At 40.7% G+C, this 14,977-nt stretch overlaps 1 protein-coding gene across 3 annotated transcripts in view; it reads right to left on the reverse strand.

Moving 5' to 3' along the window:
• The window catches only part of MCM9 (minichromosome maintenance 9 homologous recombination repair factor), a 119,803-nt gene extending 117,723 nt beyond the window's left edge, over positions 1-2,080 (reverse strand). For all 3 annotated transcript variants that reach the window (XM_008007218.3, XM_038000975.2, XM_008007217.3), the window contains exon 1: positions 1,810-2,080. The gene's annotated coding sequence lies outside the window, so the exon portion shown is untranslated. The remainder of the gene's footprint in view (positions 1-1,809) is intronic.
• Between the last annotated feature and the right edge of the window lie 12,897 nt (positions 2,081-14,977).

A 14,977-nucleotide genomic window follows, 5' to 3' on the forward strand; every position in this document is an offset into this window, starting at 1 on the left:
CAGATAAACATAGGAAGGAGAAAAAACACTGAGTTTTCAAATAATAAAAAAGTATTATTGAAAATAAATACAGCATATACCATTACTTTAACTCAATCCCCTGGCACTCCATTAAAAAGTATGTATCTACAGACAAAAAGCACCTACCCCCATTCTATTTTCATGTATACAGACAGATAACAAATTATACATGTATAAACCCAATTCAATGTCCATTTCCTAATATCTACCATGTACAAGGCACTATGCCGGCAAATGAAAAGTACAGTAAAAGGTTCTCTATGTCCTCAGAGATCCAAGGGACAAATAAAATGAAACAGTGCTATTATCAGTGGTCAAAAATGCAATATGAATAGGAGCACAAAGGAGAGGGAGGTTAAATTTAAATAAGGTGACGATCCCAGGTAACTGGACAGTTACAAACAATCTGTCCAAATAAGAAATACTTATTTGGTTTGGAAAGAAATTGAGCACTGGAGAAGAGGTGTACTTAAATTTGACTTATTTCATTTGTCCAACATTTATTGTACTGGGCTCTACAAATACGAATATTAAAAGAGATTGCTATAAAGTTCGCAGTTTATCATCCAAAGTATGTGTTATACATGCTGTCTGCTATATTTTGCTTTCTCTGAGAACCTGCTATTCCGCAAGGTGTGAAAGGTGTATGAAGTATATACAACAGTTAGGTCAAGAATCCTGACAACTATAGGAGGCCAGGGTGAGAGTAAGAATGAGTAAATGTATATCCAAGACAATGAGTGAAAATAAATTATGGCCTCCACGGTAATTTGTTTTTGGTTAAGCAATATAAATTCAGCCAAGTGTAAAGCAGAAAAAGTACTTGGGAAGGAATATTTCCACAATGTGGACTTTGCAAAAAAAAAAAAAAAAAAAAATCTGGACTCCCAAGAGTGGCTACGAGAGAATCACTATGATTTTATTAAAGCATATTATGTTTAGAGCCACAAATTTAGCAATTTGAAAAACAGCTCCACACAAGGCAGGAAAAGGGCAGCAGCAGAATTCAACGTTCAAATTAAAATTTTAACGTTAGATTAAATTTTGCCTAGTTAGGCCAGCATTTCTATGGTTGTATGGACCATCTTTCTTCATTCCCTTTCAACATCTACGCAAAACTGTCTAATCAACTGTGCTACAAGCACTTTGCTAACTCAACGCACCTACTACCCACCCAGATACACACTGGAGGCACTTTTTGTTTTGAGAAGGGTCATTTCACAACCTTCACGTTCTCTTTCCTTTTCTTATTGAATATTTGGGGTCAAAATACAATCATTTGCTTTACTTTGTCCTCTTGATCACAGCGAAGCGTCGAAAAGAAGAGGAGAGTGCCTAACTGCACTGACATCCCCCAGCTGTCTCCGGAATCGCTGCAGACCCGCCCCGCCCGCCTGCACCTGCCGGGAGCCCCGCCCTCTCCGCGCGGGCTGGCCGGCGCGCGCCCTCGGCCCCGCCCCACTCCCTCCGCCCCTCTCACTGCGGGAGCGCGCCATTTCGCGCCTTCTCCCCGCCACTCGGCTGCCCCAGGGGCGACTGGCAAACGTGGAGTCGCTCGGTTTTGGAGGCATGCTTTCCAAACTTTCTAATTCAGAGGGTCTCTGCGCGCAACCCCTGCCCCACGACACCTTGGCAGTCTCTGACACTTCCCGGGCTCTTCTCTCGGGCAGCTCCCGTGCCTGTCCGGTCCCGGAGTTGAATAGTTTTTTAAGTAATGAAACGTGAACGAGACTTGGGACGAATTGGAGAAAAACATAACCGCGAAAGGAAGAGGCGGCTATCACTTACTGGTTGTGCCAGAAGTCGCCGGGGACGCGCTGCTCCCGAGGCCGAGGGGCCCAGAGAGCTCCAGCCAGGTGGCGGGTTCGTCTCTGGCGCTAGAAGGCTGGTGGGGCGGGGTGCGCGCGTGCGCGTGGCCGCTCGAGGCGCCACCGGCTACGGGGACGCGCGGGCTCTGTCGGGCGGCCTAGCGCCTGCGGTTCTGCCTGGCCTGCGCTCCCGACCGACGCCGGGCCGCGCACCGCCTCAACTTCCCTGCCCAGGCGGCTCTTCCGGGTGGAGACGAGACAGCGGGGCGGGGCGGAGCGGGCGGATTGGGGCGGGGCCAGGAGGGTCCCGGGTGGGGAGAGGGGCGGGACCCGAGCGGTGACTTCAGGCTGAGTGGAGAGAGCAGGGCTGTGCGGCGGCTCAGATTGGATCTTAGGGTTTGTTTTTTGTCTGTCCGAGGAATTTGCCTAACCCAAGGACACAGAGGATCTCTTCTGTATTTTCTGACCCAAGTTTTAGAATTTTAGGTTTTATATTGAGGTCTGTGATCTAATTAGAGCTAATTTCTGTTTGTGGTGCAAAGTATGGATCTTAGGTCATTTTTTTGCATATGAATAGTGTCATTTGTTCAGAGAGCTTTCTTTTTCTCCCTGAATAGCTTTTGCACCTATGTTAAAAATCAGTTGTCCCTAAAGCATCAGTTGTGGGTCTATTCTTAGACTTTGTATTCTGTTCCGACAATTTATTCTATTTCTCTCTACATAAATACCACATTGTCTTGATTCCTGTAGATTCATAAAAGTCTTAAAATCAGATCGTGTTTGGCCTCCAATTTCTTGTTCTTTTTCAAAAATGTTTTGGTTCATCTAATCCCTTGGGTTTTCATATGACTACTAAAATCGGCTTGTCACTTTAAAAAGTTGCGATTGTGATTGAAGTCACATTTCGTTTATAGGTCCATATGAGAATAATTTACATGTTAACAATATTGAGTTATGACCCTTAAACAAAGTAAGCTTCTTCATTTATTTCGTTGTTACTTCATTCAGCAAATGTTTTGATCTTTTGTCAGGTCTAGCCGTATATAGTCCATTCTCACACTGCTAATAAAGACATACCTGAGACTGGGTTATTTATAAAGGAAAGACGTTTAATTGACTTACAGTTCAGCATGGCTGGGGAGGCTTCAGGAAACTTAAAATCATGGCAGAAGCGGAAGCAAACGTCCTTCTTCACAGGGCTGCAGGAAGGAGAAGTGCGGAGCAAAGAGGGAAAAGCCCTTTATAAAACCATCAGATCTTGTGAGATCTCACTATCAGAGGACAGCATGGGAATAGCCACCCCCATGATTCAGTTACCTCCCACCGGCTCCCTCCCACAACACCTGGGGATTATGGTAACTACAGTTCAAAATGAGATTTGGGCAGGGACACAGCCAAACCGTATCACCCTATGTCAGATTTATCCATAAATCTAAGGATGGGAGGAACATATACTTCTTGATATTATGTAAATGACCTTTTAAATTTTCAATTTTCAGTTTTCTTTGATAGTGTCTTAGTCTGAGTTGCTAAAAAGGAATACCTGAGACTGAATAATTTACAAATAAAAGAGGTTTATTTGGCTTACACTCCTGCAGGCTGCTTCTGGTGAGGGCTTCAGGCTGCTTCCACCAGTGAAGGGGAGGCTGCCTGTGCAGATCACATGGCCAGAGGAGAAGCAAGAGAAAGGGGAGGTAGTGGTCAGGCTCTTTTCAACAGTCAGCTCTGGAGGCAACTAACAGAGTGAGAACTCACTCATTATGCAGTGGCAGCGCTAAGTTTTCCTGAAGGATCTGCCCTTGTGACCCAGACACCTCCAACTAGGCCCCACACTTGGGATCCGATATTAAGATGAGATTTGGAAGGGAGAAATACTCCAACTATGTCAGATAGTATGTAAAAATATGATTGGGGGTTTTGTTTTTGTTGCTGCTGCTGCTGCTGCTGTTGTTGTTACAGGTTCTTGCTCTGTTGCTCAGGCTTGTGTGCAGTGGTGGGATCGTGGCCCACTGCAACCTCTGTCTCCCAGGTTCAAGCAATCCTCCTGCCTCAGCCCCCTGAGTAGCTGGGTGATATGGTTTGACTGTGTGTCCCCACCCAAATCTCACCCTAAATTATAATCCCCAGGAGTCTGGTGGGAGGTGATTGAATCATGGGGCAAACTTCCCCCTCACTATTCTTGTGATAGTGAGTTCTCATGAGATTGGATTTTTTGAAAGTGTCTGGCACTTCCCCCTCACTCATTCTCTCTCTCCTGCTCTGCCATGGTAAGATGTGCTTGCTTCCCCTTTGTCTTCTGCCATGAATATGTTTCCTGAGGCCTCCTAGTCATGCTTTCTATTAAGCCTGCAGAACTGTGAGTCAATTAAACCTCTTTTTGTCATAAATTGCCCAGTCTCAGTTAGTTTTTTATAGCAGTGCAAAAACAGACTAATACATTGGAATTATAGGTGTGCGCCACCACACCTGGCTAATATTTTGGTATTTTTGTAGAGATAGGGTCTCACTATGTTGCCCAGGCTGGTATAATTGATTTTTTAATATTAATCTTGTACTTGCCATTTTGTAAAAACCACTTATGAGTTCTAGCAGCTTTTTTTGTGGATTTTGCTAGATTTTCTATATATTCAGGATTTGTTATCTATGAATAAAGACAGTTTTACTTCCTTCCTATTCTGGAGGCCTTTTATTTCTTTTTCTTGTCTTTTTGCACTGACTAGAAGCTTGAGTATACCGTTGGATAAAAGTGATGAGACCAGACGTTCTTTCCTTGCTTCTGATCTTAGAGGGAAAGTTATCAGTCTTTTACTCTCAAATATGGATATTAGCCCAGGGTTTTTTGTAGATGGCCTTTATCAAGATGGAGGAAGATTTAAGAACTTTTATCAAGAATGAATGTTGGATTTCATTAAGGCTTTTCTACATCTGTGGAAATGATTGCTTTGTTTTTTTTTTCTTTTAGTTTCATATTTTATATATAGATTGAATTGTATCCCTCCAAAAAAGATATATTGAAGTTATAATCCCCAGTCCCTTTGAGTGTCACTTGTTTGGAAATAAGGTCTTTATAGAGATAATTGAGATAAAATTAGGAATTAGGATGGGCAGTAATCCAATATGACTTGTGTCCTTATAAAAAGGATGAATTTTATGGCTGGGTGCAGTGACTCACGCCTGGAATCCCAGCACTTTGGGAGGCCAAGGCGGGTGGATCATGAGGTCAAGAGATTGAGACCGTCCTGGCCAATATGGTGAAACCCCATCTCTACTAAAAATACAAAAACAAAAATTAGCTGGGCGTGGTGGCACGCGCCTGTAGTCCCAGCTACTTGGGAGGCTGAGGGAGGAAAATTGCTTGAACCCAGGAGGTGCAGGTTTGTTACATAGGTATACACGTGCCATGGTGGTTTGCTGCACCCATCAACCCATCATCTACATTAGGTATTTCTTCTAATGCCTTCCCTCCCCAACCACCCCCGCTACCCCCTGACAGGCCCCAGTGTGTGATGTTACCCTCTCTGTGTCCATGTGTTCTCATTGTTCAGCTCCCACTTATGAGTGAGAACACACATCAATTTTGCATGTATGTTTGGCATATTGGTCTAATTTTTTGTTGTTGTAACATCTTTACCTTGTTTTGGTATCAGGGTAATGTTGAAAGCTATTCCTTTCTGTTTTATTTCTGGAAGAATGTATGTGAAATCGGTATTTCTTTTTTTTTTTTTTTTTTCCGAGATGGTCTCACTTTGTCACCCACACTGAAGCGCAGCAGCACAAACATGGCTCACTGCAGCCTCAGCTTCCTGGGTTCAAGTGATCCTCCCACCTCAACCTCCCAAACAGGTGGGATTACAGGCATGCACCACCACACCTGGTTAAAATTTTTTTGTATTTTTTTGTAGAGACAGTGTTTCACTGTGTTGTCCAGGCTGCTCTCAAACTCCTGGGCTCAAGCAGTCTGCCTGGCTTGGCCTTCTAAAGTGTTGGGATAACAGGCGTGAGCCACCGTGCCCAGCCAAAATGGTATTTCTTTTTAAAATATTCATTAGAACTCACCAGCAAAGCCATCTCAACCTCGACTTTTCTTTGTGGGAAGATTTTAACTGCAAATTCAAATTATTCAATAGATACAGGGCTCTTGAGGTTATCTATTATTTATTGAGTTTGGTAGTTTGTCTTTCAAGGAACTGGTGTTTCTTCTTGGTTATCAAATTTATGAACACGAAGTTGTTTGTAATATTTCTTTATTATGCTTTTAGTGTCAAGGGATCGGTAGTGATGTCCTCTCTTTCATTCTTTTTTTTAAAATATATATATATATTTTTATTATACTTTAAGTTCTAGGGTACATGTGCATAATGTGAAGGTTTGTTACATATGTATACTTGTGCCATGTTGGTGTGCTGCACCTATCAACTCGTCAGCACCCATCAACTCGTCATTTACCTCAGGTATAACTCCCAATGCAATCCCTCCCCGCTCCCCCCTCCCCATGATAGGCCCCGGTGTGTGATGTTCCCCTTCCCGAGTCCAAGTGATCTCATTGTTCAGTTCCCACCTATGAGTGGGAACATACGGTGTTTGGTTTTCTCTTCTGGTGATAGTTTGCTGAGAATGATGGTTTCCAGCTGATCCATGTCCCTACAAAGGATGCAAACTCATCCTTTTTTAAGGCTGCATAGTATTCCATGGTGCATATGTGCCACATTTTCTTAATCCAGTCTGTCACTGATGGACATTTGGGTTGATTCCAAGTCTTTGCTACTGTGAATAGTGCCACAATAAACATATGTGTGCATGTGTCTTTATAGCAGCATGATTTCTAATCCTTTGGGTATATACCCAGTAATGGGATGGCTGGGTCATATGGTACTTCTAGTTCTAGATCCTTGAGGAATCACCATACTGTTTTCCATAATGGTTGAACTAGTTTACAATCCCACCAACAGTGTAAAAGTGTTCCTATTTCTCCACATCCTCTCCAGCACCTGTTGTTTCCTGACTTTTTAATGATCACCATTCTAACTGGTGTGAGATGGTATCTCATTGTGGTTTTGATTTACATTTCTCTGATGGCCAGTGATGATGAGCATTTTTTCATGTGTCTGTTGGCTGTATGAATGTCTTCTTTTGAGAAATGTCTGTTCATATCCTTTGCCCACTTTTGGATGGGGTTGTTTGGTTTTTTCTTGTAAATTTGTTTGAGTTCTTTGTAGGTTCTGGATATTAGCCCTTTGTCAGATGAGTAGATTGCAAAAATTTTCTCCCATTCTGTAGGTTGCCTGTTCACTCTGATGGTAGTTTCTTTTGCTGTACAGAAGCTCTTTAGTTTAATGAGATCCTATTTGTCAATTTTGGCTTTTGTTGCCATTGCTTTTGGTGTTTTAGACATGAAGTCCTTGCCCATGCCTATGTCCTGAATGGTATTACCTAGGTTTTCTTCTAGGGTTTTTATGGTATTCGGTCTAACATTTAAGTCTCTAATCCATCTTGAATTAATTTTCATATAAGGAGTAAGGAAAGGATCCAGTTGCAGCTTTCTACTTATGGCTAGCCAGTTTTCCCAGCACTATTTATTAAATAGGGAATCCTTTCCCCATTTCTTGTTTTTCTCAGGTTTATCAAAGATCAGATGGCTATAGATGTGTGTTATTATTTCTGAGGACTCTATTCTGTTCCATTGGTCTATATCTCTGTTTTGGTACCAGTACCATGCTGTTTTGGTTACTGTAGCCTTGTAGTATAGTTTGAAATCAGGCAGCGTGATGCCTCCAGCTTTGTTCTTTTGACTTAGGATTGTCTTGGAAATGTGGGCTCTTTTTTGGTTCCATATGAACTTTAAGGCAGTTTTTTCCAGTTCTGTGAAGAAACTCCTTGGTAGCTTGATGGGGATGGCATTGAATCTATAAATTACCTTGGGCAGTATGGCCATTTTCACGATATTGATTTTTCCTATCCATGAGCATGGTATGTTCTTCCATTTGTTTGTGTCCTCTTTGATTTCACTGAGCAGTGGTTTGTCGTTCTCCTTGAAGAGGTCCTTTACATCCCTTGTAAGTTGAATTCCTAGGTATTTTATTCTCTTTGAAGCAATTGTGAATGGAAGTTCATTCATGATTTGGCTCTCCGTTTGTCTGTTACTGGTGTATAAGAAGGCTTGTGATTTTTGCACATTAATTTTGTATCCTGAGACTTTGCTGAAGTTGCTTATCAGCTTAAGGAGATTTTGGGCTGAGACGATGGGATTTTCTAAATGTACAATCATGTCATCTGCAAAGAGGGACAATTTGACTTCTTCTTTTCCTAACTGAATACCCTTGATTTCTTTCTCTTGCCTGATTGCCCTAGCCAGAACTTCCAACACTATGTTGAATAGGAGTGGTGAGAAGGGGATCCCTGTCTTGTGCCAGTTTTCAAAGGGAATGCTTCCAATTTTTGCCCATTCAGTATGATATTGGCTGTGAGTTTGTCATAAATAGATCATATTATTTTGAGATACGTTCCATCAATACCAAATGTATTGAGAGTTTTTAGCATGAAGGGCTGTTGAATTTTGTCAAAGGCCTTTTCTGCATCTATTGAGATAATCATGTGGTTTTTGTCTTTGGTTCTGTTTGTATGCTGGATTACATTTATTGATTTGCCTATGTTGAACCAGCCTTGCATCCCAGGGATGAATCCCACTTGATCATGGTGGATAAGCTTTTTGATGTGCTTCTGGATTCGGTTTGCCAGTATTTTATTGAGGATTTTTGCATCGATGTTCATCAGGGATATTGGTCTAAAATTCTCTTTTTTGTTGTATCTGTCAGGCTTTGGTATGAGGATGATGTTGGCCTCGTAAAATGAGTTAGGGAGGATTCCCTCTTTTTGTATTGATTGGAATAGTTTCAGAAGGAATGGTACCAGCTCCTCCTTGTACCTCTGGTAGAATTCAGCTGTGAATCTATCTGGTCCTGGACTTTTTTTGGTTGGTAGGCTATTAATTGTTGCCTCAATTTCAGAGCCTACTATTGGTCTATTCAGGGATTCAGCTTCTTCCTGGTTTAGTGTTGGGAGAGTGTAAGTGTCCAGGAAATTATCCATTTCTTCTAGATTTTCTAGTTTATTTGCGTAGAGGTGTTTATAGTATTCTCTGATGGTAGTTTGTATTTCTGTGGGGTCGGTGGTGATATCCCCTTTATCATTTCTTATTGTGTCTATTTAATTCTTCTCTCTTTTCTTCTTTATTAGTCTTGCTAGTGGTCTATCAATTTTGTTGATCTTTAAAAAAACCAACTCCTGGATTCATTGATTTTTTGGAGGGTTTTTTGTGTCTCTATCTCCTTCAGTTCTGCTCTGATCTTAGTTATTTCTTGCCTTCTGCTAGTTTTTGAATGTGTTTGCTCTTGCTTCTCTAGTTCTTTTAATTGTGATGTTAGAGTGTCAATTTTAGATCTTTCTAGCTTTCTCTTGTGGGCATTTAGTGCTATAAATTTCCCTCTACACCCTGCTTTAAATGTGTCCCAGAGATTCTGGTATGTTGTATCTTTGTTCTCATTGGTTTCAAAGAACATCTTTATTTCTGCCTTCATTTTGTTATGTACCCAGTAGTCATTCAGGAGCAGGTTGTTCAGTTTCCATGTAGTTGAGCAGTTTTGATTGAGTTTCTTAGTCCTGAGTTCTAGTTTGATTGCACTGTGGTCTGAGAGACAGTTTGTTATAATTTCTGTTCTTGTACATTTGCTGAGGAGTGCTTTACTTCCAATTATGTAGTCAATTTTGGAATAAGTGTGATGTGGTGCTGAGAAGAATGTATATTCTGTTGATTTGGGGTGGATAGTTCTGTAGATGTCTATTAGGTCTGCTTGCTGCAGAGATGAGTTCAATTCCTGGATATCCTTGTTAACTTTCTGTCTTGTTGATCTGTCTAATGTTGACAGTGGGCAGTTGAAGTCTCCCATTATTATTGTATGGGAGTCTAAGTCTCTTTGTAAGTCTCTAAGGACTTGCTTTATGAATCTGGGTGCTCCTGTATTGGGTGCATATATATTTAGGATAGTTAGCTCTTCCTGTTGAATTGATCTTTTTACCATTATGTAATGGCCTTCTTTGTCTCTTTTGATCTTTGATGGTTTAAAGTCTGTTTTATCAGAGACTAGGATTGCAACCCCTGCTTTTTTTTGTTCTCCATTTGCTTGGTAGATCTTCCTCCATCCCTTTATTTTGAGCCTATGTATGTCTCTGCATGTGAGATATGTCTCCTGAATATAGCAGACTGATGGGTCTTGACTCTTTATCCAGTTTGCCAGTCTGTGTCTTTTAATTGGAGCATATAGTTCATTTACATTTAAGGTTAATATTGTTATGTGTGAATTTGATCCTGCCATTATGATATTAACTGGTTATTTTGCTCATTAGTTGATGCAGTTTCTTCCTAGCCTCGATGGTCTTTACATTTTGGCATGTTTTTGCAATGGCTGGTACCAGTTGTTCCTTTCCATGTTTAGTGCTTCCTTCTGGGTCTCTTGTAAGGCAGGCCTAGTGGTGACAAAATCTCTGAGCATTTGCTTATCTGTAAAGGATTTTATTTCTCCTTCACTTATGAAACTTAGTTTGACTGGATATGAAATTCTGGGTTTAAAATTCTTTTCTTTAAGAATGTTGAATATTGGTCCCCACTCTCTTCTGGCTTGTAGAGTTTCTGCCGAGAGATCTGCTGTTAGTCTGATGGGCTTCCCTTTGTGGGTAACCTGACCTTTCTCTCTGGCTGCCCTTAAGACTTTTTCCTTCATTTCAACTTTGGTGAATCTGGCAATTATGTATCTTGGAGTTGCTCTTCTCGAGGGGTATCTTTGTGGCATTCTCTATATTTCCTGAATTTGAATGTTGGCCTGCCCTACTAGGTTGGGGAAATTCTCCTGGATGATATTCTGAAGACTGTTTTCCAACTTGGTTCCATTTTCCCCCTCACTTTCAGGCACCCCAATCAGATGCAGATTTGGTCTTTTTACATAATCCCATACTTCTTGCAGGTTTTGTTCATTTCTTTTTCTTCTTTTTTCTTTTGGTTTCTCTTCTCGCTTCATTTCATTCATTTGATCCTCAATTGCTGATACTCTCTCTTTCTTCCAGTTGATCGAGTCGGTTACTGAAGCTTGTGCATTTGTCATGTATTTCTTGTGTCATGGTTTTCATCTCTGTCCATTCATTTATGGCCTTCTCTGCATTAATTATTCTGGTTATCAATTCTTCCACTCTTTTTTCAAGATTTTTAGTTTCTTTGCGCTGGGTACGTAATTCTTCCTTTAGCTCTGAGAAGTTTGATGGACTGAAACCTTCTTCTCTCATCTCGTCAAAGTCATTCTCCGTCCAGCTTTGATCCGTTGCTGGCAATGAGCTGCGTTCCTCAGTTGAAAATGCAGAAATCACCTGTCTTCTGTGTAGCTCGCGCTGGGAGCTGGAGACTGGAGCTGTTCCTATTCGGCCATCTTGCTCCGCCCCTTCCTCTCTTTCATTCTTGATGTTGGTATTTTCTTTTGGTGATTATCAGCAACGGCTGCCATAACAAAATACCATAGACATTGTGGCCAAAACAAAAGAAATTTATTTTCTCACAGTTCTGGAGGCTGGGAAGTCCAAGATCAAAGTGCCAATTGATTCTGGTGAGAGCCCTTTACTGGCTTGCCACCTTCTTACTGTGTCCTTACCTGTCATGGAGCTTTCAGGTGTCTCTTCTTACAAGGACACTAATCCTATCTTTATGCCCTCATTTAACCTTACTTACCTCCTTACAGGCCATGTCTTCAAATACAGTCAAATTGGGGGTTAGGACTCCAACTTCTGAAATTGGGGAATGGAGTTGCTATGGGCACAACACAATTCAGCCCATAGTAGTAGTGATCTCCATTCCTGTCCCCAAGCTGCAGTGGAATTTCATTAGTGCCTTCCTCTGCAGATTTTATCTGTGGATCTGTAGTGGAGATAGGGGGATTGGATCTGGACAGATTTCAGAAGTAGCTGCTTTTCTTCTCCCCTAGCTGGTACCACTAAAGGGGGTAGCTTTCTCTGGATTCTCCCCAGTTGTCTATATGAGAACCTGATGAGGTTTCTGGAGGAATGGCCTGCATGAGGATGAGAACCTTTTTATGTCTGAGTCCCCTGTAGACATCATGCTCCCACATTAGCCCACACTTGGTGTTTAGCGGTTCACTAAAAATTTCCAGTTTAATCTTCCTACTGCCTTACATGCATTTGGAGCTGTCTGTCTCCGGTGAAGTCAAAGCTTGTGTCCTGTTTCTTTCTGCAGGCTCCTGTCTTTCTCCATGTTTTAGGTTAGTTGTCTGCCCTGTGACCTCCACTTTCTGAGGGATTCAAGAAAAATCTTTAATTTGCAGTTTGTGCAGTTTTTGTCTTATAGAAAGGGAGTGACACCCTTTCTGTCTCTTTACATCTATGAGCTAAAACCAGATGTCCCATCCCTTTTATTTTTAACCTTTCCATTTCTTGAGGTGTCTTTTATAGACAGCATGTAGTTGGGTCTTGCTTTTTAATTCCACCTGACTATCTCTGCCTTTAATCGAGATGGTTAAAATGTTACATTTGGCCGGACTCAGTGGCTCACGCCTGTAATCCCAGCACTTTGGGAGGCTGAGGTGAGAGGATCATGAAGTCAGGAGATGGACACCATCCTGGCTCACATGGTGAAACTCCATCTCTACTAAAAATACAAAAAAATTAGCCGGGTGTGGTGGCCCACACCTGTAGTACCAGCTACTCAAGAGGCTGAGGCAGGAGAATGGCGTGAACCCAGGAAGCCGAGCTTTCAGTGAGCTGAGAGCGCACTACTGTGCTCCAGCCTGGACCCCAGAGCGAGACTCCATCTCAAAAAAAAAAAAAAAAAGGTACATTTAATGTGATAATTGATATGGTTAGATTAAAGTGAATTATCTTGCTGTTTGTTTTCTGTCTGTCTCATCTTTGTTTCCTATCCCTTATTTTTGCTTTCTTTTGGATTGAGGACTTTTTTTGATTGCATTTTATTTGTTGGTGTATTAGCTATAATTCTTTACTTTGCTATTCAAGTGGTTACTGTTTATATAACATATCTTTAATTTATCCTATCTACTTTTAAGTAATACTATACTCCTTCTTATATAAGAACCTTAAAATAACACACCTTCATTTCTCCCTCCCAGTATTTATGCTGTTGTTGCCAGTCATCTTTTATATACATCTTATAAGCTCCATGATACATTGCTGTTTCTTTAAACTGTTGATTATCCTTTAAAGAGATTTAAATAACAAGAAAATAATTTTATATATTTACCAATGTAGTTACCATTTTTAGTGCTGTTCTATTATTTCTTCAGATATTTTTTGTCTTCCTCTCCCGTCAGATTTTAATTACACATAATATTATTTGGATACTACTTTTCCTTCTGCCTAAAGGTCTTCTGTTAACTTTTCCTGTAGTGCAGATGTTTGGTGATGAATTCATTTTGCTTCTGTATGTCTGAGAATGTCACCCATGTTTTTGAAAGCTACTTTTACTGGACACAAAATTGTAGGTTGACAGGGTGGTTTGGTTTTTGGATTTAGGGTTTTGTGTTTTTTTTTTTTTTAATTTTCTTCTTACTTTGTTGCATTAAAGGTGTTGCTCTACTGTCTTCTTTTAAAGAAAGTGCTTGGACTGTTTCCAATGAGAAATCTGCTGTCATTCTTATATTTGTTGTTTCCAACCCTCTGGCTTCTTTGAAGATTTTATCTTTTGTTTGTTTGTTTAATTTTTATTTTTTGAACTGAAATAACTTTATCTTGGGGGCTTTACTTTGCTGATAGGCCCCTTAGCACAAGGCTTTCCTTTCTTTCCTTTTTTCTCCCTCCACTGCCAGTACCAATCCAACTCCCCTTCCTTCTGCTCCTCCTTTTCTCTCTCCATTGCTGCTGCATACATGTTCTTCCCCTCTGTCACCACCTGGGAGCACGGAGCTAGACTCTGGGTCCCAGGTGGGGCCTGAGTGTTGGCAGGGCCCAGTCACAGTGGGCACTACAGCGGGGATGGAGGGATTCAGTTGGCTGTGTTTTTCTCTTGACATAGCTCCTGCTCATGCTGCTGAAGATTTTTTCTTTGTGACTGGTTTGAACAGTTTATGATTTGCCTTGATGTATTTTTCATGTTTCTTGTACTTGGGATTTGCTGAGGTTTGGGATCTTTCATTGTATAATTTTCATCAAATTTGGAAAAGATTTTGGCTTTTATTTCTTCAAATATTTTTTTCTGCTTCCTCTAGCCCACTCCTCTGTGGACTCCAATTACATATACATTAGGTCACTTGATATTGTCCTATAAACTTACTAATACTCTACTAATTTTTTTGGACTCCTTTTTTCTCAGTGTGTTTCTATGCCTACAGATTTATGAATCTTTTCTTCTACAATGTCTAATCTGCTGTGACTCTTGTTCAATGTATTTTACATCTCAACCATTGTAGTTTTCATCTTTAGAAGTTAGATTTGGATCTTTTAAAAAATATTTTCTATCATATTTCTACTTAACATGTTCTACCACTTAATCTTTCATATTGTTTGTTTGTTTGGTTTTGTTTTGCTTTTTGAGACAGAGTGTCACTCTGTCACCCAGGATGGAGTGCAGTGGTGTGGTCTCAGCTCACTGTAACCTCTGCCTCCTGGACTCAAGCAATTCCCCCACCTCAGCCTCCCAAGTAGCTGGGACTACGGGCATGCACTACCACACTTGCCTAGTTTTTTGTTTGTTTTTGTTTTGTTTTCTGTGGAGACAAGGTTCATGTTGCCCAAGCTGTTCCTGAATTCCTGGGCTCAATCAATCCACCCGCCCGGGCCTTCCAAAATGTTGGGATTATAGGCATGAGCCACTGCACGTGGCCTCATATTGTGAATTATGTATATTGAATCATTTCTTATATTGTAAATTATGTATTTTGAATCATTTCTCATATTGTGAATTATGTATTTTAAATCATTTCTCATATTGTTAATTATGTAGTTTAAATCATTTATCTTTTATTTCTGAAGATTTTTAAATTGTGCATTTGACATTGTTTTATAGTATTATAATCATTATTAATTCCTATTTTGAAATACCGTTTTTTTCTTTGAGACAAGGTACAATTGTGGTTCACTGCAGC

Source organism: Chlorocebus sabaeus, chromosome 13 (assembly GCF_047675955.1).
Source record: "Chlorocebus sabaeus isolate Y175 chromosome 13, mChlSab1.0.hap1, whole genome shotgun sequence".
Classification (NCBI taxonomy): domain Eukaryota; kingdom Metazoa; phylum Chordata; class Mammalia; order Primates; family Cercopithecidae; genus Chlorocebus; species Chlorocebus sabaeus.